The sequence below is a fragment of the Mizuhopecten yessoensis genome, unplaced genomic scaffold (genome assembly GCF_002113885.1).
Source record: "Mizuhopecten yessoensis strain PY_sf001 unplaced genomic scaffold, ASM211388v2 scaffold9787, whole genome shotgun sequence".
NCBI classification, from domain to species: Eukaryota; Metazoa; Mollusca; class Bivalvia; order Pectinida; family Pectinidae; genus Mizuhopecten; species Mizuhopecten yessoensis.
Window position 1 is genome coordinate 178997 of NW_018408222.1, and position 27899 is coordinate 206895.

At 40.2% G+C, this 27899-nt stretch overlaps 1 protein-coding gene across 1 annotated transcript in view; it reads right to left on the reverse strand.

The window, feature by feature from the left end:
- The window catches only part of LOC110458789 (voltage-dependent T-type calcium channel subunit alpha-1H-like), a 140891-nt gene extending 119835 nt beyond the window's left edge, over positions 1-21056 (reverse strand). Inside the window, exon 1 of the mRNA XM_021510697.1 lies at positions 21038-21056. The gene's annotated coding sequence lies outside the window, so the exon portion shown is untranslated. The remainder of the gene's footprint in view (positions 1-21037) is intronic.
- Positions 21057-27899: the final 6843 nt, after the last annotated feature.

Here is a 27899-nt window from a genome sequence, read left to right on the forward strand (position 1 = left end):
GCCTTCCCCTAACTCTGTCTTTATCTCTGGCCCTAATTCCCGGGTGATATTTAGCCTGTCAATATATAGAAGCCTTCCCCTAACTCTGTCTTTATCTCTGGCCCTAATTCTCAGATGATATTTAGCCTGTGAATATATAGACGCCTTCCCCTTACTCTGTCTTTATCTCTGGCCCTAATTCCTGGGTGATATTTAGCGTGTCAATATATAGATGCCTTCCCCTAACTCTGTCTTTATCCCTGGCCCTAATTCCCGGGTGATATTTAGCCTGTCAATATATAGACGCCTTCCCCTTACTCTGTCTTTATCCCTGGCCCTAATTCCTGGGTGATATTTAGCCTGTCAATATATAGACGCCTTCCCCTGACTCTGTCTTTATCCCTGGCCCTAATTCCCGGGTGATATTTAGCGTGTCAATATATAGACGCCTTCCCCTAACTCTGTCTTTATCCCTGGCCCTAATTCCTGGGTGATATTTAGCCTGTCAATATATTGAAGCCTGCCCCTGAATCTGTCTTTATCCCTGGCCCTAATTCCCGGACCGATTTATGGTTAAAATCTATCCCTAGCTTTATCTAACTAACATCAGGAAAACAACCAGAATCAGGGTTCAAAGCAGAAACTAAAGAATTCCTTACCTTTATGACATATTTTTTTCACTGTTAAAAAGCAATCAATACAAAAATGCTCTGTTGGGTTTCAGTTGCCAAAGTTTATGTTATTACATTATCACATAATTTGGGATGATAATTTAATTGGATATCCTTTTGCTAGGAATAATGACTATCAACACAAAAAAACAGAGGATCCTAAGCCAATGAGAGTTGTTTGTTTAATTTGGCTGGTAATCTTTGGAAAATCCTGTATGAACTAGGTTGAATATTTAATTAACTTCCTTGGAATTTCAAACGTTAGATGAAATGCTGGTATTGTTTATCAGAGCAATACACAGATGGCCCTGGTGCCAAAAGGAGACTCGAACTGTACTAAATGTACTTCTCTACAGCTATAACCCTGGGGGAAGATTGGAACAATACTGTTCTCAACAGCAACAACCCTAGAGTATTAACTCTACAGCAACGACCCTAGGGTATTAACTCTACAGCAACAACCCTAGGGTATAAACTCTACAGCAACAACTGTAGGGTATTAACTCTACAGCAGCAACCCTAGGGTATAAACTCTACAGCAACAACCGTAGGGTATTAACTCTACAGCAACAACCCTGGGGTATTAACTCTACAGCAACAACCCAAGGATATTAACTCTACAGTAACAACCGTAGGGTATTGACTCTACAGCAACAACCGTAGGGTATTAACTCTACAGCAACAACCCTAGGGTATTAACTCTACAGCAACAACCCTAGGGTATTAACTCTACAGCAACAACCCTAGGGTATTAACTCTACAGCAACAACCCTAGGGTATTAACTCTACAGCAACAACCCTAGGGTATTAACTCTACAGCAACAACCCTAGGGTATTAACTCTACAGCAACAACCCTAGGGTATTAACTCTACAGCAACAACCCTAGGGTATTAACTCTACAGCAACAACCCTAGGGTATTAACTCTACAGCAACAACCCTAGGGTATTAACTCTACAGCAACAACCCTAGGGTATTAACTCTACAGCAACAACCCTAGGGTATTAACTCTACAGCAACAACCCTAGGGTATTAACTCTACAGCAACAACCCTAGGGTATTAACTCTACAGCAACAACCCTAGGGTATTAACTCTACAGCAACAACCCTAGGGTATTAACTCTACAGCAACAACCCTAGGGTATTAACTCTACAGCAACAACCCTAGGGTATTAACTCTACAGCAACAACCCTAGGGTATTAACTCTACAGCAACAACCCTAGGATATTAACTCTACAGTAACAACCGCAGGGTATTAACTCTACAGTAACAACCGTAGGGTATTGACTCTACAGCAACAACCGTAGGGTATTAACTCTACAGCAACAACCCTAGGGTATTAACTCTACAGCAACAACTCTAGGGTATTAACTCTACAGCAACAACCCTAGGGTATTAACTCTACAGCAACAACTCTAGGGTATTAACTCTACAGCAACAACTCTAGGGTATTAACTCTACAGCAACAACTCTAGGGTATTAACTCTACAGCAACAACTCTAGGGTATTAACTCTACAGCAACAACTCTAGGGTATTAACTCTACAGCAACAACTCTAGGGTATTAACTCTACAGCAACAACTCTAGGGTATTAACTCTACAGCAACAACTCTAGGGTATTAACTCTACAGCAACAACTCTAGGGTATTAACTCTACAGCAACAACTCTAGGGTATTAACTCTACAGCAACAACTCTAGGGTATTAACTCTACAGCAACAACTCTAGGGTATTAACTCTACAGCAACAACTCTAGGGTATTAACTCTACAGCAACAACTCTAGGGTATTAACTCTACAGCAACAACTCTAGGGTATTAACTCTACAGCAACAACTCTAGGGTATTAACTCTACAGCAACAACTCTAGGGTATTAACTCTACAGCAACAACTCTAGGGTATTAACTCTACAGCAACAACTCTAGGGTATTAACTCTACAGCAACAACTCTAGGGTATTAACTCTACAGCAACAACTCTAGGGTATTAACTCTACAGCAACAACTCTAGGGTATTAACTCTACAGCAACAACTCTAGGGTATTAACTCTACAGCAACAACTCTAGGGTATTAACTCTACAGCAACAACTCTAGGGTATTAACTCTACAGCAACAACTCTAGGGTATTAACTCTACAGCAACAACTCTAGGGTATTAACTCTACAGCAACAACTCTAGGGTATTAACTCTACAGCAACAACTCTAGGGTATTAACTCTACAGCAACAACTCTAGGGTATTAACTCTACAGCAACAACTCTAGGGTATTAACTCTACAGCAACAACTCTAGGGTATTAACTCTACAGCAACAACTCTAGGGTATTAACTCTACAGCAACAACTCTAGGGTATTAACTCTACAGCAACAACTCTAGGGTATTAACTCTACAGCAACAACTCTAGGGTATTAACTCTACAGCAACAACTCTAGGGTATTAACTCTACAGCAACAACTCTAGGGTATTAACTCTACAGCAACAACTCTAGGGTATTAACTCTACAGCAACAACTCTAGGGTATTAACTCTACAGCAACAACTCTAGGGTATTAACTCTACAGCAACAACTCTAGGGTATTAACTCTACAGCAACAACTCTAGGGTATTAACTCTACAGCAACAACTCTAGGGTATTAACTCTACAGCAACAACTCTAGGGTATTAACTCTACAGCAACAACTCTAGGGTATTAACTCTACAGCAACAACTCTAGGGTATTAACTCTACAGCAACAACTCTAGGGTATTAACTCTACAGCAACAACTCTAGGGTATTAACTCTACAGCAACAACTCTAGGGTATTAACTCTACAGCAACAACTCTAGGGTATTAACTCTACAGCAACAACTCTAGGGTATTAACTCTACAGCAACAACTCTAGGGTATTAACTCTACAGCAACAACTCTAGGGTATTAACTCTACAGCAACAACTCTAGGGTATTAACTCTACAGCAACAACTCTAGGGTATTAACTCTACAGCAACAACTCTAGGGTATTAACTCTACAGCAACAACTCTAGGGTATTAACTCTACAGCAACAACTCTAGGGTATTAACTCTACAGCAACAACTCTAGGGTATTAACTCTACAGCAACAACTCTAGGGTATTAACTCTACAGCAACAACCGTAGGGTATTAACTCTACAGCAACAACTCTAGGGTATTAACTCTACAGCAACAACCGTAGGGTATTAACTCTACAGCAACAACCCTAGGGTATTAACACTACAGCAACAACCCTAGGTATTAACTCTACAACAACAACTCTAGGGTATAAGCACTACATCAATAACCCTAGGGTATTAACTCTACAACAAAAACTCTAGGGTATAAACACTTCATCAACAACCCTAGGTATTAACTCTACAACAACAACTTTAGGGTATAAACACTACATCAAGAACTCTAGGGTATTAACTCTACAGCAACAACCGTAGGGTATTAACTCTACAGCAACAACCCTAGGGTATTAACACTACAGCAACAACCCTAGGTATTAACTCTACAACAACAACTCTAGGGTATAAACACTACAGCAACAACCGTAGGGTATTAACTCTACAGCAACAACTCTAGGGTATTAACTCTACAGCTACAACTCTAGGGTATTACCTCTACAGCAACAACTCTAGGGTATAAACACTACATCAACAACCCTAGGGTATTAACTCTACAGCAACAACCCTAGGGTATTAACTCTACAGCAATAACCCTCGGGTATTAACTCTATATCAACAACACTATGGTATAAACTTTACAACAAGTAGGCAAGGTGTGAGGTAGGTTTGTACCATTTCAGTGTTAGCTGTATCACCGGTACCACACAGAAATGTGTGAGGTAGGCTTGTATCATGGCAGTGTTAGCTGTATCACTGGTGCCACACGGAAACGTGTGAGGTTGGTTTGTATCATGTCAGTGTTAGCTGTATCACCGGTACCACACAGAAATGTGTGAGGTAGGTTTGTATCATGGCAGTGTTAGCTGTATCACTGGTGCCACACAGAAACGTGTGAGGTTGGTTTGTATCATGTCAGTGTTAGCTGTATCAATGGTACCACACAGAAACGTGTGAGGTTGGTTTGTATCATGTCAGTGTTAGCTGTATCACCGGTACCACACAGAAACGTGTGAGGTAGGTTTGTATCATGTCAGTGTTTGCTGTATCACTGGTGCCACACAGAAACGTGTGAGGTAGGTTTGTATCATGTCAGTGTTAGCTGTATCACAGGTACCACACAGAAACGTGTGAGGTTGGTTTGTATAATGTCAGTGTTAGCTGTATCACCGGTACCACACAGAAACGTGTGAGGTTGGTTTGTATCATGTCAGTGTTAGCTGTATCACCAGTACCACACAGAAATGTGTGAGGTAGGTTTGTACCATTTCAGTGTAAGCTGTTTCACCGATATCACACCATAATGTCTTACTGCTTACAGCACCAATGGGCAAAACATAAATATTTGCGCTGCTGGCTAGAAGTCAAAGTAAACTAGTCATGGCACCTGACAGGGAAAAGCAGCTAGGTCATTTGGTCTCCTACTCGGTCCTGCAGTTAACTTGCTCCCATTCAATATGCCTCCATCATTTAAGCCATTAATACCCAGCCAATTCTCTGATATCACTGTGTTACACTGAAGCTGTGTACATAGACCTGCTGCAAACAGTGAATGGAAAGCAGAGAGCTCCCACATAACAAATTATCTACCTTGGCCTAACGTCAAACTGAGATAGGATTCTCATAATAAAGATAGTTTTACTGACATCTCTGTCAATCAATGAGTACATCTGTCACAATAGGATGTTTAGGAATCATTCAAACGCATATCAGAGCCTTTTACAGATTTGCATATCTTGAGGCTCATGTCTAGAGGTACAGTAGTGGGACCGCACAACGCACCAAAAATAGCGTGTGCACACCGTGCATACATCGTTCACACACTGTCCACAAATGGTCCACACATGGTTCGCACAACTGTGCGATTTAACAATCGTTCGCCCCGTCGTGTGCTACTCTCCGCACAACTGTGCGATTAGGTACAATTTGTTGATCAATATTACGAAATGAAACTAAACACTGACAGGTCAGTAAGGGCCCCGTCTTGTGGCAATATATCCCCCATAATCATCAAGAAGCAATCTGCCCATATAGCTGAGCTTGACGTTTGACCTTTGGACTTCAAAAAGAATCGCAAGGAAGCAAAATATACATTTTACATGTACTTTGATGTGAATCTTGTTTCCTTCCACCTCCATATTTGCTGGGCTAACAGAAATGTAAATACCGGTGCAATACTCATTTATTAGCTTTGATTTGTTTTATTTCACCTTATATACCTCCTCCATCAAAAGCCAGGGTTAAAGTCAGAGATCCACTTTGTCTTTGACCTTTGGACCCAAATGACCTTGACCATTAACCCAGCGACCCTGATCTTTGGTCAGTGGACTTATTCTTTAATTCCGACCAACTATGCTTCATAATATCATAACAAAATGTTCATTAGTGAAAAGATACAAAATTTGACCTTAACCTTTGACCCAGTGACCTTGCCCTTTTGACCCTGTGACCTTGCCCTTTGGTCAAATGACTCCTTGTTTAAGTCCCACAAACATTGCTTCAAAGTGTCATAATGAAATGTTCACCAGCAAAAAAACCTAAATTGACCTTTGATCGAGTGACCTTGACCTTAGGTCAGTTGACTCTTTGCATTAAAATCCGACCAACTTTGCGACATAAAGTCATAACAAAATTTTCATCAGGAAAAAGATACAAAATTTGACCGTGGCCTTTGACCCAGTGACCTTGACCTTTGGTCAATTGAATCCTTGTTTAATTCTGACCAACATCGCTGCATAATGTCATAACAAAATTTAACGTTCACCTTTGATCCAATGACTTTGACCTTTGGTCAATTGACTCCTTGTTTAATTCTGAGCAACATTGTTTCAAAGTGTCATACCAAAATGTTCACCAGTGAAAAGATACAAAATTTAAACTTGACCATTGACCCAATGACCTTGACTGTTGGTCAGGTTGACTCCTTGTTTAATTCTGATCATTTTTGCTTCATCATGTCATAACAAAATGTTCATCAGTGGAAATATGCAAAATTTGACCTTGACCTTTGAACCTAATGACCTTGACCTTTGAACTTGACTTTTTACCTCAATGTGTATTTTTGTGAACTGAACATCTTGACCAAGTTTCATGTACAACGGTCAATAAATATCAAAGTTATCAGCCAGGAACAAAATTTGTGGACAGACAGACAGACAGAGTGATTACTATAGGGCACCCGTATCCCTAATAAACAGGAAGGCTCGTATGCAATAATGTACAAACACTGTATATATTACTGTGATTTCTCATCACAATAATTAAGATTATGTACAAGTTTACAGGTCATGTTACACAGTATTACAGAATGTCAAGAATGGGTTTGGCTCCTAGGTAACAGAACAGGTAAATAACATTTTGATGAGTGACCAAAGTTTTACCTGGCCTGCGCCTGACACATATAGCTGATGTGTGAATCCGTATGACCGTTATGAAAACACAACTGGCCAATTAGTATTTGCTATTTGCCTTCGGTTTGGCTTATAGATCCCCTTCACCTGGATTTTCACACCCCAAAGAGTTACGTAAGTGCCCCGAGCAGGGACAAGTACGGTCAAGGTTCATGTACAAAGTGGCTACATGGTATGTTTACCTGTATACGGGAACTGTGCTATAATTTTACATGTCGATTAAGGTCGTTCAAAAAACACCGAAAACACCATTTCTAAATTCAGGAAAGTATAGAGATAAAATCTAAGGATAAGCTTATAGATGCAGCTAGTATATATATAGCACATACTTAAAAATCAAGTTTGTATGTTTAAACACGAAACCGTATATATTGTTAAGGCATTCCTCAATTTACACCAACCACGATTGTTTTCGCACAACGTTCGTCCATCGTGCGCACAATGTGCGCAAGCAATGATTGTCGATTTTTTCATCGTTCGCACATCGTTCACACACCGTGCACACACTGTGCGCCCTCCGCACATCGTGTAACGTTGTGCGATCCCACAACTGTAGGTGGGGATACAGTTTTTACACTTGTTTTACTGTGTCTTAAGATGGCATCCATTATCACCTGTTTGGGAAGGCACAGCTTTGACAACACAAAGTGTCTTGATATACTGGATGAATCAAACAAGGATCAGTATTAAGTCAGGATTGTCTCATGTTATGGCCTCTAAAGAGACTATTGCCACAGTATAGACAGTCTCCATTGGATCTTTATTAAAAGTGTACAGTTTCCAGTTTAAATTGTCTATTTTTGTGTTAGGAGATGGAATATGTAACTTCAACAAGTTAAAGGAGAGGTTAAGATTTCCAAATAGATTGTCTCCCTTGGCCTTCATTCAAAAATAGACACACAGTTAAAAGAAACAACTAAAACTTTGAATAGGTAATCTCTGGTATAACATATAGGTAGCTCTGTCAGGTATAACATATAGGTAGCTCTGTCCGGTATAACATATAGGTAGCTCAGACAGGTATAACAGATAGGTAGCTCTGACAGGTATAACATATAGGTAGCTCTAGCTCTGACAGGTATAACATATAGGTAGCTCTATCTCTGACAGGTATAACATATAGGTAGCTCTGACAAGTGTAACAGATAGGTAGCTCTGTCAGGTATAACATATAGGTAGCTCTGTGAGGTATAACATATAGGTAGCTCTGACAGGTATAACATATAGGTAGCTCTATCTCTGACAGGTATAACATATAGGTAGCTCTGACAAGTGTAACATATAGGTAGCTCTGACAAGGATAACATATAGGTAGCTCTGTCAGGTATAACATATATGTAGCTCTGTCAGGTATAACATATAGGTAGCTCAGACAGGTATAACATATAGGTAGCTCTGACCGGTATAACATATAGGTAGCTCTAGCTCTGACAGGTATAACATATAGGTAGCTCTGTCAAGTATAACATATAGGTAGCTCAGACAGGTATAACATATAGGTAGATCTGACAGGTATAACATATAGGTAGCTCTGACAAGTATAACAAATAGGTAGCTCTGACAAGTGTAACAGATAGGTAGCTCTGTCAGGTATAACATATAGGTAGCTCAGACAGGTATAGCATATAGGTAGCTCTGACAGGTATAACATATAGGATAACATATAGGTAGCTCTGTCAGGTATAACATATATGTAGCTCTGTCAGGTATAACATATAGGTAGCTCTGACAAGTATAAAATATAGGTAGCTCTGACAAGTATAACATATAGGAAGCTCTGTCAGGTATAACATATAGGTAGCTCTGTGAGGTATAACATATAGGTAGCTCTGACAGGTATAACGTATAGGTAGCTCTAGCTCTGACAGGTATAACATATAGGTAGCTCTAGCTCTGACAGGGATAACATATAGGTAGCTCTGACAAGTATAATATATAGGTAGCTCTGTCAGGTATAACATATAGGTAGCTCTGTCCGGTATAACATATAGGTAGCTCAGACAGGTATAACATATAGGTAGCTCTGACCGGTATAACATATAGGTAGCTCTAGCTCTGACAGGGATAACATATAGGTAGCTCTGACAAGTATAACATATAGGTACCTCTGACAAGTGTAACATATAGGTAGCTCTGACAAGGATAACATATAGGTAGCTCTGACAAGTGTAACATATAGGTAGCTCTGACAAGTATAACATATAGGTAGCTCTGTCTGGTATAACATATAGGTAGCTCTGACAGGTATAACGTATAGGTAGCTCTAGCTCTGACAGGTATAACATATAGGTAGCTCTAGCTCTGACAGGGATAACATATAGGTAGCTCTGACAAGTATAACATATAGGTACCTCTGTCAGGTATAACATATAGGTAGCTCTGACAAGTATAATATATAGGTAGCTCTGTCAGGTATAACATATAGGAAGCTCTGTCAGGTATAACATATAGGTAGCTCTGTCAGGTGTAACAGATAGGTAGCTCTGACAAGTATAACATATAGGTAGCTCTGTCAGGTATAACATATAGGTAGCTCAGACAGGTATAACATATAGGTAGCTCTGACAGGTATAACATATAGGTAGCTCTGACAAGTATAACATATAGGTAGCTCTGACAAGTGTAACAGATAGGTAGCTCTGTCAGGTATAACATATAGGTAGCTCTGACAAGTATAACAGATAGGTAGCTCTGACAAGTATAACATATAGGTAGATCTGTCAGGTATAACATAGGTAGCTCTGTCAGGTATAACATATAGGTAGCTCTGACAGGTATAACATATAGGTAGCTCTGTCAGGTATAACATATAGGTAGCTCTGTCAGGTATAACATATAGGTAGCTCTGACAAGTATAACATATAGGTAGCTCTGACAAGTATAACATATAGGTAGCTCTGTCAGGTATAACATATAGGTAGCTCTCTCAGGTATAACATATAGGTAGCTCTGACAAGTATAACATATAGGTAGCTTTGTCAGGTGTAACAGATAGGTTGCTCTGACAAGTGTAACCAATTGGAATCTCTGACAAGTATAACAAATAGGTATAGCTCTGACAAGTATAACAATTATGTAGCACTGACAATTATAACAAATAGCTAGATAGCTCTGACAAGTGTAGCAAATAGGTTACTCTGACAAGTGTAACAAATAGGTAACTGACAAGTGTAACAAATAGGAATCTCTGACAAGAAATAGGTAACTGACAAGTGTTCTGACAAGTATAACAAATAGGTAGCTCTGACAAGTGTAACAGATAGGTAGCTCTGACAAGTGTAGCAAATAGGTTACTCTGACAAGTGTAACAAATAGGTAACTGACAAGTGTAACAAATAGGAATCTCTGACAAGTCGTCCACACATGGTGCGCACTCTGACAAGTATTACAAGTAGGTAGCTCTGACAAGCATAACAAATAGGTAGCTCTGACAAGTGTAATAAACAGGAATCTCTGACAAGTATAACAAATAGGTAGCTCTGACAAGTGTAACAAATAGGTTGCTCTGACAAGTATAACAAATAGGTTGCTCTAACAAGTATAACAAATAGGAAGCTCCGACAAGTATAACAAATACAGGTGTGGGACCGCACAACGCATCAAAAACAGCGTGCACACACCGTGCATACATCGTTCACACACCGTCCGCACATCGTCCACACATGGTGCGCACAACTGTGCGATTTAGCAATCGTTCACCCCGTTGTGCACTTGTTTCCGCACAACTGTGTGATTTGGTATCATTTGTAGATCAAAATTACGGAATGACAAAAATACGGAAGGCTTGTATGCGATAATGTACACTGTGTATATATCTGTAATTTCTCATCACAATAATCAAGATTATACAATTTCACAATGCGTGTTTAACACAGTATTACAGCGACCGTTAAGGCTGTCAAGAATGGGTTTGGCTCCAAGGTAACAGAACAGGTAAATAACAAATTTATGAGTGTCCAGAGTTTTACCTGACCAGTGCCTGACACACAGAGCTGATATGCGATACCATTTGACCGTAATGAATAGTATTTGTTATTTGCATTCGTTTGCCTATAGCTCCCCTTCACCTGGCTTTTCACACACCCTGCCTTACCCGACTAGTTATGTAAGTGCCCCAGGTGGGGATAAAACTACGGTCCAGGTACATGTACAAAGTGGTTATGTTTACCTGTATATGGGATTGTGTTGTAATTTTACATGTGTCGATTAAGTTTGTTTAAAAACACAGAAAATACAATTTCTAAATATAAGAATGTATAGACAGAAAGATAGGTTTATAGATGTTGCTAGAATATAGAAACATACGTAAACATCAAGTTTAAATGCTTAAACATGAAACCGTATAAATTGTTAATGCATTCCTTAATTTACACCAACCACGATTGTTATCGAACAACATCCGTCCATTGTGCGCACAGATGTGCGCAAGCAATGATCGTCCAGCTTTTTATCGTTCGCCCATCGTGCACACATCATTCACACACCGTGCACACATTGAGCGCACACCGCACATAATGTAATGTTGTACGATCCCACAACTGTAGGTAGCTCTGACAAGTATAACAAGTAGGTTGCTCTGACAAGTGTAACAAATAGGAATCTCTGACAAGTATAACAAATAGGTATCTCTGACAAGTGTAACAAATAGGTATCTCTGACAAGTGTTACAAGTAGGTAACTCTGACAAGTGTTACAAATAGGAATCTCTGACAAGTGTAACAAATGGGAATCTCTGACAAGTATAACTAATAGGAATCTCTGACAAGTGTTACAAGTAGGTAACTCTGACAAATGTAACAAATAGGTAGCTCTGACAAGTATAACAAGTAGGAATCTCTGACAAGTATAACGAATAGGAATCTCTGACAAGTATAACGAATAGGAATCTCTGACAAGTGTTACAAGTAGGTAACTCTGAAGAATAAGACAAGCATGCATAGTTGTATCTGGATATTTACCACAACAAACATTAAAGTTTTAGTAGGTTTAACTTTCGTATTGGAATCTTTGCCTTCATACCTTTTCCTCTATTTTGCTGTTGACTTGAGTTAAATAAACATATCAGTTAACAGCCAAAAGCTACCATTACTAACAAACATGTCTCTTCAAAGAAGATGCATTTTTGGTGGGCCAAGCACATGCTAAATTTTAATTGGATATTGATTTTTGTGGACGTAGAAAGAAATGTGATATATAAATGTATTTTTTCTTGGACTTGGCACCGTACTTCCTGACAATCAATACTAAGTTCCATCGCCACAATGACAGCAGCTGTAGCAGCCATGAGCATTTTCCATCGCAAGCATCCTGCAATTGTCAACTTCTTAAATTCAACTTCAAAAACAAACATAAATCCCAAGTCATGTTTAAATGTAGATTTTGATCCTGTGTTTCTATTATTATCCATTTTACGAGGATATAAATATATCCTGGATTTTAATTTCACACAAGCGCAAAGAATCATTTGCGCTAGGGCCATTATCAAAGTAAACCTTATCTCTATGGCAGGTCACCCTGTATACCAATTATCTCAGACAGATCCCCCTGTTTACCAATTCTCTCGGACAGGTCACCCTGTTAACCAATTATCTCTGACAGGTCACCCTGTACACCAATTCTCTCAGACAGGTCAACCTGAATATCAATTCTCTCAGACAGGTCACCCTGTATACCAATTCTCTCAGACAGATCACCCTGTATACCAGTACTCTCAGACAGGTCACCCTGTATACCAATTCTCTCTGACAGGCCACCCTGTATACTAGTTTTCTCAGACAGATCACCCTGTGTACCAATTATCTCAGACAGATCACCCTGTATACCAATTATCTCAGACAGGTCCCCCTGTATACCAATTATCTCAGACAGGTCACCCTGTTTACCAATTATCTCAGACAGGTCACACTGTGTACCAATTATCTCAGACAGATCACCCTGTATACGAATTATCTCAGACAGGTCCCCCTGTATACCAATTATCTCAGACAGATCGCCCTGTATACCAATTATCTCAGACAGGTCAACCTGTGTACCAATTCTCTCTGACAGGTCACTCTATATACCAACTATCTCAGACAGGTCACCCTGTATACCAATTATCTCAGACAGGTCACACTGTGTACCGATTATCTCAGACAGATCACCCTGTATACGAATTATCTCAGACAGGTCCCCCTGTATACCAATTATCTCAGAGAGGTCACCCTGTATACCAATTATCTCAGAGAGGTCACCCTGTTACCAATTATCTCAGGAAGGCCACCCTGTATACCAATTATCTCAGACAGAGCACCCTGTAACCAAGTCTCTCAGACAGGTCACGCTGTATACCAATTATCTCAGAGAGGTCACCCTGTGTACCAATTATCTCAGAGAGGTCACCCTGTGTACCAATTATCTCAGAGAGGTCACCCTGTTACCAATTATCTCAGGCAGGCCACCCTGTATACCAATAATCTCAGACAGGTCACCCTGTGTACCAATTCTCTCTGACAGGTCACTCTATATACCAACTATCTCAGACAGGTCACCCTGTATACCAATTCTCTCAGACAGGCCACCCTGTATACCAATTCTCTCAAACAGGACACCCTGTATACCAATTATCTCAGACAGAGCACCCTGTAACCAAGTCTCTCAGACAGGTCACGCTGTATACCAATTATCTCAGAGAGGTCACCCTGTTACCAATTATCTCAGGAAGGCCACCCTGTATACCAATTATCTCAGACAGAGCACCCTGTAACCAAGTCTCTCAGACAGGTCACGCTGTATACCAATTATCTCAGAGAGGTCACCCTGTATACCAATTATCTCAGACAGATCACCCTGTAACCAATTCTCTCAGACAGGTCACCCTGTATCCTAATTATCTAAGACAGGCCACCCTGTATACCAATTATCTCAGACAGGCCTCCCTGTATACCAATTATCTCAGACAGGTCACCCTGTTTACCAATTATCTCAGACAGGTCACCCTGTATACCAATTATCTCAGAGAGGTCACCCTGTTACCAATTATCTCAGGCAGGCCACCCTGTATACCAATTATCTCAGACAGGTCACCCTGTGTACCAATTATCTCAGACAGGTCACCCTTTATACCAATTATCTCAGACAGGTCACCATGTGAACCAATTCTCTCAGACAGGTCACCCTGTATACCAATTATCTCAGAGAGGTCACCCTGTTACCAATTATCTCAGGCAGGCCACCCTGTATACCAATAATCTCAGACAGGTCACCCTGTGTACCAATTCTCTCTGACAGGTCACTCTATATACCAACTATCTCAGACAGGCCACCCTGTATACCAATTTTCTCAGACAGGTCACCCTTTATACCAATTATCTCAGACAGGCCCCCATGTGAACCAATTCTCTCAGACAGGTCACCCTGTATACCAATTATCTCAGAGAGGTCACCCTGTTACCAATTATCCCAGGCAGGCCACCCTGTATACCAATTATCTCAGACAGGTCACCCTTTATACCAATTATCTCAGACAGGTCACCCTGTATACCAATTATCTCAGACAGGTCACCCTTTATACCAATTATCTCAGACAGGCCACCATGTGAACCAATTCTCTCAGACAGGTCACCCTGTATACCAATTATCTCAGACAGGCCACCCTGTATACCAATTATCTAAGACAGGTCACCCTGTATACCAATTATCTCAGACAGATCACCCTGTATACCAATTCTCTCAGACAGGTCACCCTGTGTACCAATTTTCTCAGACAGGTCACCCTGTATACCAATTTTCTCAGATAGATCACTCTATATACCAATTCTCTCTGACAGGTCACTCTATATACCAATTCTCTCAGACAGGTCACCCTGTATACCAATTATCTCAGACAGGTCACCCTGTATACCAATTATCTCAGACAGGTCACCCTGTATACCAATTATCTCAGACAGGTCACCCTGTATACCAATTATCTCAGACAGGTCACCCTGTATACCAATTATCTCAGACAGGTCACCCTGTATACCAATTATCTCAGACAGGTCACCCTGTATACCAATTATCTCAGACAGGTCACCCTGTATACCAATTATCTCAGACAGGTCACCCTGTATACCAATTATCTCAGACAGGTCACCCTGTATACCAATTATCTCAGACAGGTCACCCTGTATACCAATTATCTCAGACAGGTCACCCTGTATACCAATTATCTCAGACAGGTCACCCTGTATACCAATTATCTCAGACAGGTCACCCTGTATACCAATTATCTCAGACAGGTCACCCTGTATACCAATTATCTCAGACAGGTCACCCTGTATACCAATTATCTCAGACAGGTCACCCTGTATACCAATTATCTCAGACAGGTCACCCTGTATACCAATTATCTCAGACAGGTCACCCTGTATACCAATTATCTCAGACAGGTCACCCTGTATACCAATTATCTCAGACAGGTCACCCTGTATACCAATTATCTCAGACAGGTCACCCTGTATACCAATTATCTCAGACAGGTCACCCTGTATACCAATTATCTCAGACAGGTCACCCTGTATACCAATTATCTCAGACAGGTCACCCTGTATACCAATTATCTCAGACAGGTCACCCTGTATACCAATTTTCTCAAATAGATCACTCTATATACCAATTCTCTCTGACAGGTCACTCTATATACCAATTCTGTCTGACAGGCCTCCCTGTATACCAATTCTCTCAGACAGGTCCCCCTGTATACCAATTTTCTCAGATAGATCACTCTGTATACCAATTCTCTCTGAAAGGCCACCCTGTATACCAATTCTCTCAGACAGATCACCCTGTATACCAATTTTCTCAGATAGATCACTCTATATACCAATTCTCTCTGACAGGTCACTCTATATACCAATTATCTCAGACAGGTCACCCTGTATACCAATTATCTCAGACAGGTCACCCTGTATACCAATTCTCTCTGACAGGTCACTCTATATACCAATTCTCTCAGACAGGTCACCCTGTATACCAATTTTCTCAGATAGATCACTCTACAGACCAATTCTCTCTGACAGGCCACCCTGTATACCAATTTTCTCAATCAGAAATTAAATCATCACATGTTACTGTTACCTAATAAACAACAAGTACAACTCTCTCAATCAGTGTGCAGGCATCACAATCAGCTGAAATCTGTTTACATTATCCAATCTCAGGTGTGAGGATTTCAGGTAAATATTCATATGTCAAGATCTCAACACTGACCTTACTGTTTTGGTCAACATCTTAATACCTTTACATTTATTTTTACTTTTCATCTTACTCTTGACCTCTGTTTGTATCAAAATATTCCTTTTCAATTAGATACACAATGCATTTGAATGTAAACATCAACTATTTGATGGCACATGCATTATAATAACATAAATAATAGAAAAGCATAATGCAATTTATTCTTAATGTTCAAACTATATTATCATTAAACAAAGACCACAAATTAAAACAACATTTAACCAGCGCACACTTTGGAAATAGGCTCAAATTCATAAAAAATATCTTTTACAAAGAATACATCAAACCTTTAGAAACGAAATTCTTTCCAAAAGCACAGAAACAGATATAAATCCAGAACAATGTCAAAAAAGAGAAGGACATGCATCTCACTGTGAGACAGACATACCAAGAGAGAGCTGAGGTACAATACCGATTTACTGGAGACAAAGCGAGGCAGAAACAATACACCAACACTCTACAACACCTCACCTTCTAACTTACCTCGACAACTCACCTTAACAGGCAGCTTAATAACTGGTAACTCACCTGGATAATTCATCATCAGCTCACCTACTACTAACATAGACAACTTAGACTGGGAAACTCACCTGGATAACTCATCATCAGCTCACCTACTACTCAAATAGAAAATGTAGACTGGGAAACTCACCTGGATAACTCATCTTCAGCTCACGTACTGCTCACATAGACAACTTAGACTGGGAAACTCACCTGGATAACTCATCATCAGCTCACCTACTACTAACACAGACAACTGAGACTGGGAAACTCACCTGGATAATTCATCATCAGCTCACATACTGCTCACATACAAAATGCAGACTGGGAAACTCACCTGGATAACTCATCATCAGCTCACCTACTACTCACATAGACAACTTAGACTAGGAAACTTACCTGGATAACTCATCATCAGCTCACCTACTACTCACATACACAATGTAGACTGGGAAACTCACCTGGATAACTCATCATCAGCTCACCTACTACTTACATACACAAATTAGACTGGGAAACTCACCTGGATAACTCATCATCCGCTCACCTACTACTAACATAGACAATGTAGACTGGGAAACTCACCTGGATAACTCATCATCAGCTCACCTACTACTAACATAGACAATATAGACTGGTAACTCACCTAGATAACTCATCATCAGCTCACCTACTACTAACACAGACAATGTAGACTGGGAAACTCACCTGTATAATTCATCATCAGCTCACCTACTACTCACATACAAATGCAGACTGGAAAACTCACCTGGATAACTCATCATCAGCTCACCTACTACTAACATACACAACTTAGACTGGGAAACTCACCTGGATAACTCATCATCAGCTCACGTACTGCTCACATACACAATGCAGACTGGGAAACTCACCTGGATAACTCATCATCAGCTCACCTACTACTCACATAGACAATGTAGACTGGAAAACTCACCTGGATAACTTATCATTAGCTCATCAACTACTCACATAGACAATGTAGACTGGGAAACTCACCTGGATAATTCATCATTAGCTCACCTACTACTCACATAGACAATGAAGACTGGGAAACTTACCTGGATAACTCATCATTAGCTCACCTACTACTAACATAGACAATATAGACTGGTAACTCACCTAGATAACTCATCATCAGCTCACCTACTACTAACACAGACAACTAAGACTGGGAAACTCACCTGGATAACTCATCATCAGCTCATCAACTACTCACATAGACAATGTAGACTGGGAAACTCACCTGGATAACTCATCATTAGCTCATCAACTACTCACATAGACAATGTAGACTGGGAAACTTACCTGGATAACTCATCATTAGCTCCTTACCTGGATAACTCATCATTAGCTCCTTACCTGGATAACTCATCATTAGCTTACCTATACAGGTCATCAGTATTATGTTTACAACACCAACAACAACAACAAATATTCAAATCCTTTTTGAGAGCTGTGTAGTAGCACTGTAGGCAGTTAATCACACCAACAGGTGGTTATTAACAGAAATACTGGCATCACAGTATTTGTGGTTATTAACAGAAATACTGGCATCACACCAACAGGTGGTTATTAACAGAAATACTGGCATCACAGTATTTGTGAAACACTATCATTGTTAATATATATATATATTTAAGTTCCAACTGTAACAAGAGATACCAGAGGGATATTGGCGCCCACCATTGTACCATCTTTATAAGTTCTTTGTCAGTTCGATCTTTTCTCTTCTTTTCTGTAATCTGTTTGATCGAGTCATGTTAACAGTAAATGCACCTTGAGGTAACTTTTGATCTAAACTTAATACTGCTGTGTATAAAAGACAACCTTCAAAGTGAGTTTGTCATTTCATATATTTACTAGTACAGTACTTAATGTGAAAGAAATAGAATCGATCATTGCAATATGAGAAAGATCTGTTTAGTTCTTCGTTTAGTCATTTTTTTTTATGATCAGTCTCAAAATATAGCATGCACAACGACGGATCAAGGGGAACCTACATATCAAATTTGAGAAAGATCTCTGCCCGACTTATTGAGAAACAGATTTAACAAACATTCACTTTCAAAATCCAAAATGGCTGCCTGTCGGCCATTTTGTTTCTCTGATCAGTCTCAAAAGTTGACCTGCACAACAAGGGACCAAGGGGAATCTACATATAAAATTTGAGAAATATCCCTCCAGTACTGCCTGAGAAATAGCGATAACAAACCTTCAATATCAAAATCCAAGATGGCTGCCTGTTGGCCAACAATGTTTATCTGTACATTCTCAAAATTTAACATGTGCAACAACAGACCTAGGGGAGCCTAAATAACAAATTTGAGAAAGATCCCTCTAATAATTCCTGAGAAAAAGTGATAACAAACCTTTACTGTCACAATCCAAGATGGTGGCCTATCGGCCATTTTCTATACCTGATCAGTCTCAAAAGTTGCCCTGCACAACTAGGGACCAAGGGGAACCTACATATACAATTTTAGAAAGATCGCTCTGGTACCTTTTGAGAAATAGTGATAACAAACCTTCACTATCAAAATCCAAGATGGTTGCCTGTTGGCCATGGTGTTTATCCGATCAGTAAGAGCACTCACCAATTAGTATCTCATTTCTAGAACTAATTCTTCTCAATATCATTAAATTAAATGTAGCCTTTTGATCAGTGTTTTTAATCATTTTCATTTGGCCAAACATGATGTCTAAGAACAAGTAGACTATGTTCGTCTCACCAAACAAAACGCATTTACTGGTCTGACAAACACGTCAACAAAAGGGTGAGGAATAGCAAGAAGTAAGCAGTCTACAAACAATGCCTCCACAACAGTTATCACTCAGCGAGAGACTGAAACAGATGACAAAGAGTAAACAAGGCCAACATAGTATGCAACAAGAGAGGAATCAATACAGCATTAAAGATGACAACTTTAAACAGAGTAATCAAACAGTCCAACACAAAGATTATTGTAGATCTGTGACATAGATTATTGTAGATCTGTGACATTTTATCTATATCTTTCTTTACCTCTATGGCCTTTTACCAAAATCTACTTTTAGATCTGTGGAATTTTACCCAAATCTACTTTTAGATCTGTGGAATTTTACCCAAATCTATTTTTAGATCTGTGGAATTTTACCCAAATCTATTTTTAGATCTGTGGAATTTTACCAAAATCTATCTTAACATCTGTAGAATTTTACCAAAATCTCCTTTCAGATCTACTGCATTTTACTCAAATCTCCTTTTAGATCTGTGGAATTTTACAAAACTCTATCTCAAGATCTGTGGAATTTTACCAAAATCTATCTGTAGATCTGTGGAATTTCACCAAATACCCCTTTTGATCAGTGGACTTTTTACCTATATCTCTTTTTAGATCTGTGGAATTTTGCACAAATCTATCTTAAGATCTGTGGAATTTTACCAAAATCTATCTCCAGCTCTGTGGAATTTTACCAAAATCTATCTCAAGATCTGTGGAATTTTACCACAATCTTTCTCAAGATCTGTGGAATTTTACACAAACCTATCTCAAGATCTGTGGAATGTTATCAAAATCTATCTGTAGATCTGTGGAATTTACACAAATATATCTTAAGATCTGTGGAATTTTACCAAAATCTATCTCAAGATCTGTGAAATGTTATCCAAAACCATCTTTACATCTGTGACAATGTATCCAAAGCTATCTCCAGATCTGTGACAATATATCCAAACCTATCTCCAGATCTGTGGTATTTTACCCACATCTTTATTAAGATCTGTGACATATTTTACACATATTTTTTACCTAAATTTTTATTCTTGCAGATCTGTGAAATTTTACCCAAACCCTTTTTTTTGTAAACTTGTTTTATGTAACATACACTTGTCTAATCTTGCTCTGGTTCCTTTGTTTTTCCTAAGTTATTTAATGACTTACTTTCTGATGTCAGGGATCTACGGACAAACCTATCGCTCACATGCACAGAGGATGGGGCTTCAGGCATACTAAACAGACCAGTGAAGACATCGTTTTGGAGGCATGCAGTAAGCGAGGATTAAGGAGAAAGAAACATGGGGTTGGACCAAACATAAGATAAAATCTTACTTGTTAATTAGATAATCAGCCACGCTAGTACATGTTCATTGCATGTAACAAGAAAAAAAGGAAGAAAACAAAACTTGGATCAGTTCACTATATAAGGTAATACACATTGTCTTCCTCTGGAAAAATTAAGTGAAATGAAAAAAAAAGGACTACGTTACTTATATAATATCTAATACATTCAGGAAGTAATGATTTCAATAAAACTACTATTTCTGGTCGAGCTGGTGACTATATACATAGCGTGACATAATGTTGATACAGTGGATGCAGCATTATGATAATGATAGGGTACAATTAGGGAAGTCTGTTTCTTCATCTTTACAGCAGCTATCGCAAACCTCCATATCACTCTCTAGTGTTAAGGTCATGACCCAGCTACAAGGTCATAACTTAATCCTAAGGTTATGACCCAGTCAAAGGTCAAAACTTAGTCCTTACTAATTCACAAGGTCATGCCTTAAACCAAAGGTCATGATCAAGTTTCAAGGTCATCACTTGGTCCAAGTATCACTGAGAAAATATTGTAAATTTGATCGGACTGTGTCAGAATTGGAATTAGTCAGTTTTTTAAGACTGTTCATATTGAGGTGAGAGGTTTTACATCAGTCCTGCTATTCAGCTGGCTGTATTGAGGTGAGCGAGGCTGTGTAGTAGGAGTAAAGATGTTAGACAAAAAAGGCGCATTGTGAGCTACAAGTGCGACATTCTAGAATTGGGCACAGTATAAAGGCCACCCTCCAGGCCAGAAATCAACCAAGGACACCCAGGCACCAAAGGGACAAAAAATGGACATAACAAAGAGCTTAGAAGCTAACTAAAGAATACTAAACACTGTTGAGGCAACCAGTACATCTTACATACAACTAACGGCAACGTCGACTTATCACAACTAACGCCAACGTCGACTTATCACAACTAACACCAACGTCGACTTATCACAACTAACGGCAACGTCGACTTATCACAACTAACGGCAACGTCGACTTATCACAACTAACGCCAACGTCGACTTATCACAACTAACGGCAGCGTTGACTTATCACAACTAACGCCAACGTCGACTTATCACAACTAACGGCAGCGTTGACTTATCACAACTAACGGCAACGCTAACTTATCACAACTAACGCCAACGTCGACTTATCACAACTGAGCAAACACAATTCACAGAACATTCCATGGTTAGCAAGTCAGACTTGTCAAAATCACAACTAGTGTATAAAAATTTGTAAAAAAAAAAGACTAAAATAAATGACAAGGTCTGTGGTCATAGACTCAGTATAAAACGTAAGCAATCAGAACCAATTCATAACAGATTTCATAACAGAGATTTCAAACCTACAGGCATAGCATTGTTGAAATTTTAGTCTAAGTACAAAGGACAGGTAAGCAACACAGGTATTTACATTGGTCTCAATACTCGAGTGAAAACATACTTTAGGCCTGAATCTATAACACTAGTGGGGACATGCTCCAAGCAAAGCTTTGTACATTCGTCTAAGCACAAAGGATGAGCAAAACTCTCTGAATCAACATCAGTACAAGGGATGATGACAAGCTCCCAGCAAGCCTCTCTGAATCAACATCGGTACAATGGATGATGACAAGCTTCCAGCAAAACTGTCTGAATCAACATCAGTACAAGGGATGATAACAACTTTCCAGCAAGCCTCTCTGAATCAACATCAGGACAAGGGATGATGACAAGCTTCCAGCAAGCCTCTCTGAATCAACATCAGTACAAGGGATGATGACAAGCTTCATGCAAGCCTCTCTGAATCAACATCGGTACAAGGGATGATGACAAGCTTCCAGCAAAACTGTCTGAATCAACATCAGTACAAGGGATGATAACAAGTTTCCAGCAAGCCTCTCTGAATCAACATCAGTACAAGAGATGATAACAAGCTTCCAGCAAGTCTCTCTGAATCAACATCGGTACAAGGGATGATGACAAGCTTCCAGCAAGCCTCTCTGAATCAACATCAGTACAAGAGATGATGACAAGCTTCCAGCAAGCCTCTCTGAACCAACATCAGTACAAAGGATGATGACAAGCTTCCAGCAAAACTGTCTGAATCAACATCAGAACAAGGGATGATGACAAGCTTCCAGCAAGCCTCTCTCAATCAACATCAGTACAAGGGATGATAACAAGCTTCCAGCAAAACTCTCTGAATCAACATCAGTACAAGGAATGATGACAAGCTTCCAGCAAGCCTCTCTGAATCAACATCAGTACAGGGGATGATGACAAGCTTCCAGCAAGCCTATCTCAATCAACATCAGTACAAGGGATGATGACAAGCTTCCAGCAAGCCTCTCTGAATCAACATCGGTACAAGGGATGATAACAAGCTGGCTTCCAGCAAGCCTGTTATGTAGGTCTCAAAGCAGATCACAAACCCTAACCCTATCAAGCAAGTTTTTGTGTTGCATTACAAAGACTGATAAGAGGCTTCAAGTGAGCCTCTATGAATTGATCTCAGTACAAGGGATGGTAAAAGTTTCAGGCAAGCTTTTGTACATTGGTTTCAGCAGAAAGGATGGTGAGAGGCTTCCATCAGCCATTTTTATATTGATTTTGGTAACAAAGGGTACAACAAGCTTCAAACAATGCGTTTAAGACTGAGCAGTACAAGGGATGGAAATGGTTGTTCAGGCGCCTGGTTGTTGAGTGGCAGATTTTGTACTGTAATGTTCCCTTCACTCAATTTCTATTCTGACATTATCACATTAATGTTTTGGCACTGATACAATAGGGGCAGGACACACACAAATAGAGGGGTATTACACACACAAATAGCGGGGCAGTACTTACAGACATATGGGGGCAGCACATAAACAGATACTGGGGGAGCACATACAAATACATAGGGGGCAGCACTTACACAGAAATAGGGAGCAACACATACAAATACAAAGGGGGCAGCACTTACACAGACATAGGGAGCAACACTTACACAGACATAGGGGGCAGTACTTACACAGACATAGGGGCCAGCACCTACACAGATTTAGGGGGCAGCACTTCCACAGATAAATGGGGCAGCACCTACACAGATTTAGGGGAGTCACTTACAGATAAAGGGGGCAGCACTTACACAGCTATAGGGGAGTCACTTACACAGATTTAGGAGAGTCACTTACAAAGACATAGGGGCAGCACTTACACAGACATAGGGGGCAGCACTTACACAGACATAGGGGGCAGCACTTATACAGACAAGAGGCCCAGGAGGCCTTTATCGCTTACCTGGTTATTTAAGCAATCATGGCACAATATTTATATTTGCTCTTTAATGCCAATTAATAACCACTTCAGACATGTAGGGTAAGAACTTAGAAGCGTTACTATCGAGACTTCATAATTCATAAATAATTAAGGTTGTTACTATTACTAGCACATTAGTTGGGTAAAAAGTATGTGATGGCTGTTCATTTGTCGAATTGTCTATATAAACAATACCAAACTTTACCCCCTCCCCAAAGGCAAACGAGGGACCTGGGGCACATGAAAATCACAAAGTATATAAACCATTTGAAGGCCTTTACAACTATGAGTAGTGTTTGATAATAGCATTTCTGGAACTGCAGAAGAAGATTTTTGAAATTCGCCTCCTTTTTCACCCCAAACCCAGCCCCCAGGGGGGACAGGGTCACAAAAATTATACCAGCAGACCTTCCTCCCCTAATAAGTACTTGTGTGAAATATGAGCAAATTCCGTTCAAAACATTGGAAGATATGTCCTATTATGTATATTTCCTATACAAGAGGCCCAGAGGGCCTGAATATTTAAGCAGTCATAGCAAAATATTCTCATTCAATATTATATTGCACTACACATATTTCCCTCGCAAACTTTGTCAGCTCCATCTGTTGAAACTACTAGCCAAATATTATTATGATTCTATGCTTTTTGGTTCTTCTTCAGAAGTTAATTGACATATTTTCCCCTGTGACCTTGTAAGTAGGTCAATGTCATTTTCCTTCTCATACTTTGTTAGTTCTATCCCAAAAAGTTATCAACCAAATCTTATGAATCCATTCCATTTGGTTCTTGAGAACAAATCCATTAAAATGCTGTTGATCTCTGTCCTTTAAGGTAGGCTGAAGTCATTTTCATTCGCAAACTTTGGTGAGCTCTATCCCAGGAAGCCACCAGCCAAATATTATAATTTTATGCTTTCGATTATTTAGAAGAAGCCGATTGATGTTTTTGACATATTTGACACCTGTGACCTTGAAAGAAGGTCAAGGTAATTTTCATTCTCCAACTTTGTCCGGCTCTATCTCAAGAAGGCAACAGCCAAATATGAAGGTTCTATACCTTTTCGTTCTTCAGAAGAAGTCGTTTAAAGTGTTTGACATAATTGACAGCTGTTACCTTGAAAGTACGCCAAGGCCATTTTCATTCTCAAACTTTGTCTGGCTCCATCCCAGGAAGCCACCAGCCATATATGAAGAGTCTATACCATTTAGTTCTTCAGAAGAAGTCGTTTGAAATTTTTACATATTTGACCCCTGTGCCCTTGAAAGAAGGTCAAGGTCATTGTCATTCTCAAACTTTGTCAGGCTCCTACCAACAAAGCTATCACCCAAGTATCATGAATGTAGGCCTGTCCATTCTTCAGAAGAAGTCGTTAAAAGGAAAAGTTGACAGACGAAGACGGACGACGGATGCCAAACGACGGACGGACGATGGACGGACGACGTCCGCCGTGCCATGGCATAAGCTCACTAGCCCTTCGGGCAGGTGAGCTAATAAATGGGGCAGCACTTATACAGATACATGGGGCAGCACTTATACAGATAAAGGGGCAGAACCTACACTAACGGGGCAGCACTTATACAGATATAGGGGCAGAACCTACACTAACGGGACAGCACTTATACAGATTTAGGGGCAGAACCTACACTAGCGGGACAGCACTTATACAGATATAGGGGCAGAACCTACACTAACGGGACGCACTTATACAGATATAGGGGCAGAACCTACACGAACGGGACAGCACTTATACAGATATAGGGGCAGATCCTACACTAACGGGACAGCACTTATACAGATATAGAGGCAGAAGCTACACTATCGGGACAGCACTTATTCAGATATAGGGGCAGAACCTACACTAACGGGACGCACTTATACAGATATAGGGGCAGAACCTACACGAACGGGACAGCACTTATACAGATATAGGGGCAGAACCTACACTTATGGGACAGCACTTATATAGATATAGGGGCAGAACCTACACTTACGGGACAGCACTTATACAGATATAGGGGCAGAACCTACGCTAACGGGACAGCACTTATACAGATATAGGGGCAGAACCTACACTTACGGGACAGCACTTATACAGATAAAGGGGCAGAACCTACACTAACGGGACAGCACTTCTACAGATATAGGGGCAGAACCTACACTAACGGGAGAGCACTTATACAGATATAGGGGCAGAACCTACACTTACGGGACAGCACTTATACAGATAAAGGGGCAGAACCTACACTAACGGGGCAGCACTTATACAGATATAGGGGAAGAACCTACACTAACGGGACAGCACTTATACAGATTTAGGGCCAGAACCTACACTTATGGGACAGCACTTATACAGATATAGGGGCAGAACCTACGCTAACGGGACAGCACTTATACAGATATAGGGGCAGAACCTACACTAAGGGGACAGCACTTATACAGATATAGGGGCAGAACCTACGCTAACGGGACAGCACTTATACAGATATAGGGGCAGAACCTACGCTAACGGGACAGCACTTATACAGATATAGGGGCAGATCCTACACTAACGGGACAGCACTTATACAGATATAAGGGCAGAACCTACACTAACGGGACAGCACTTATTCAGATATAGGGGCAGAACCTACACTAACGGGACAACACTTATACAGATATAGGGGCAGATCCTACACTAACGGGACAGCACTTATACAGATATTGGGGCAGAACCTACACTAACGGGACAGCACTTATAGAGAGATAGGGGCAGAACCTAAACTAACGGGACAGCACTTATACAGATATAGGGGAAGAACCTACACTAACGGGACAGCACTTATACAGATATAAGGGCAGAACCTACACTAACGGGACAGCACTTATTCAGATATAGGGGCAGAACCTACACTAACGGGACACCACTTATACAGATATAGGGGCAGAACCTACACTGACGGGACAGCACTTATACAGATTTAGGGGCAGAACCTACACTAGCGGGGCAGCACTTATACAGATATAGGGGCAGAACCTACAATAACGGGACAGCACTTATACAGATATAGGGGCAGATCCTACACTAACGGGACAGCACTTATACAGATATTGGGGCAGAACCTACACTAACGGGACAGCACTTATACAGATATAGGGGCAGAACCTACACTAACGGGACAGCACTTGCACATATAGGGAGCAGTACTTTCAGAAAAAGATGGCAGCAAATTCTACAGATTTGTGAGGCATCTCTTACACAGATATGCAGAAATTACTTACACATAAATGAATGATTATACATGCATATTTAGGAGGCAGCAGGTACATAGATAACGACACTTGTACAGGTATGAGGGGACCTCTTCACAATCATAGTCATACTCATTAATAGTCACATGACATGTTATCACCATGTGATGGACCTCCTCACAGTCATAGTCATACTCATTAACAATCACATGACATGTTAGCACCATGTGAGATGGACCTCCTCACAGTCAAAGTCATACTCATTAATAGTCACATGACATGTTAGCACCATGTGATGGACCTCCTCACAGTCATAGTCATACTCATTAACAATCACATGACATGTTAGCACCATGTGA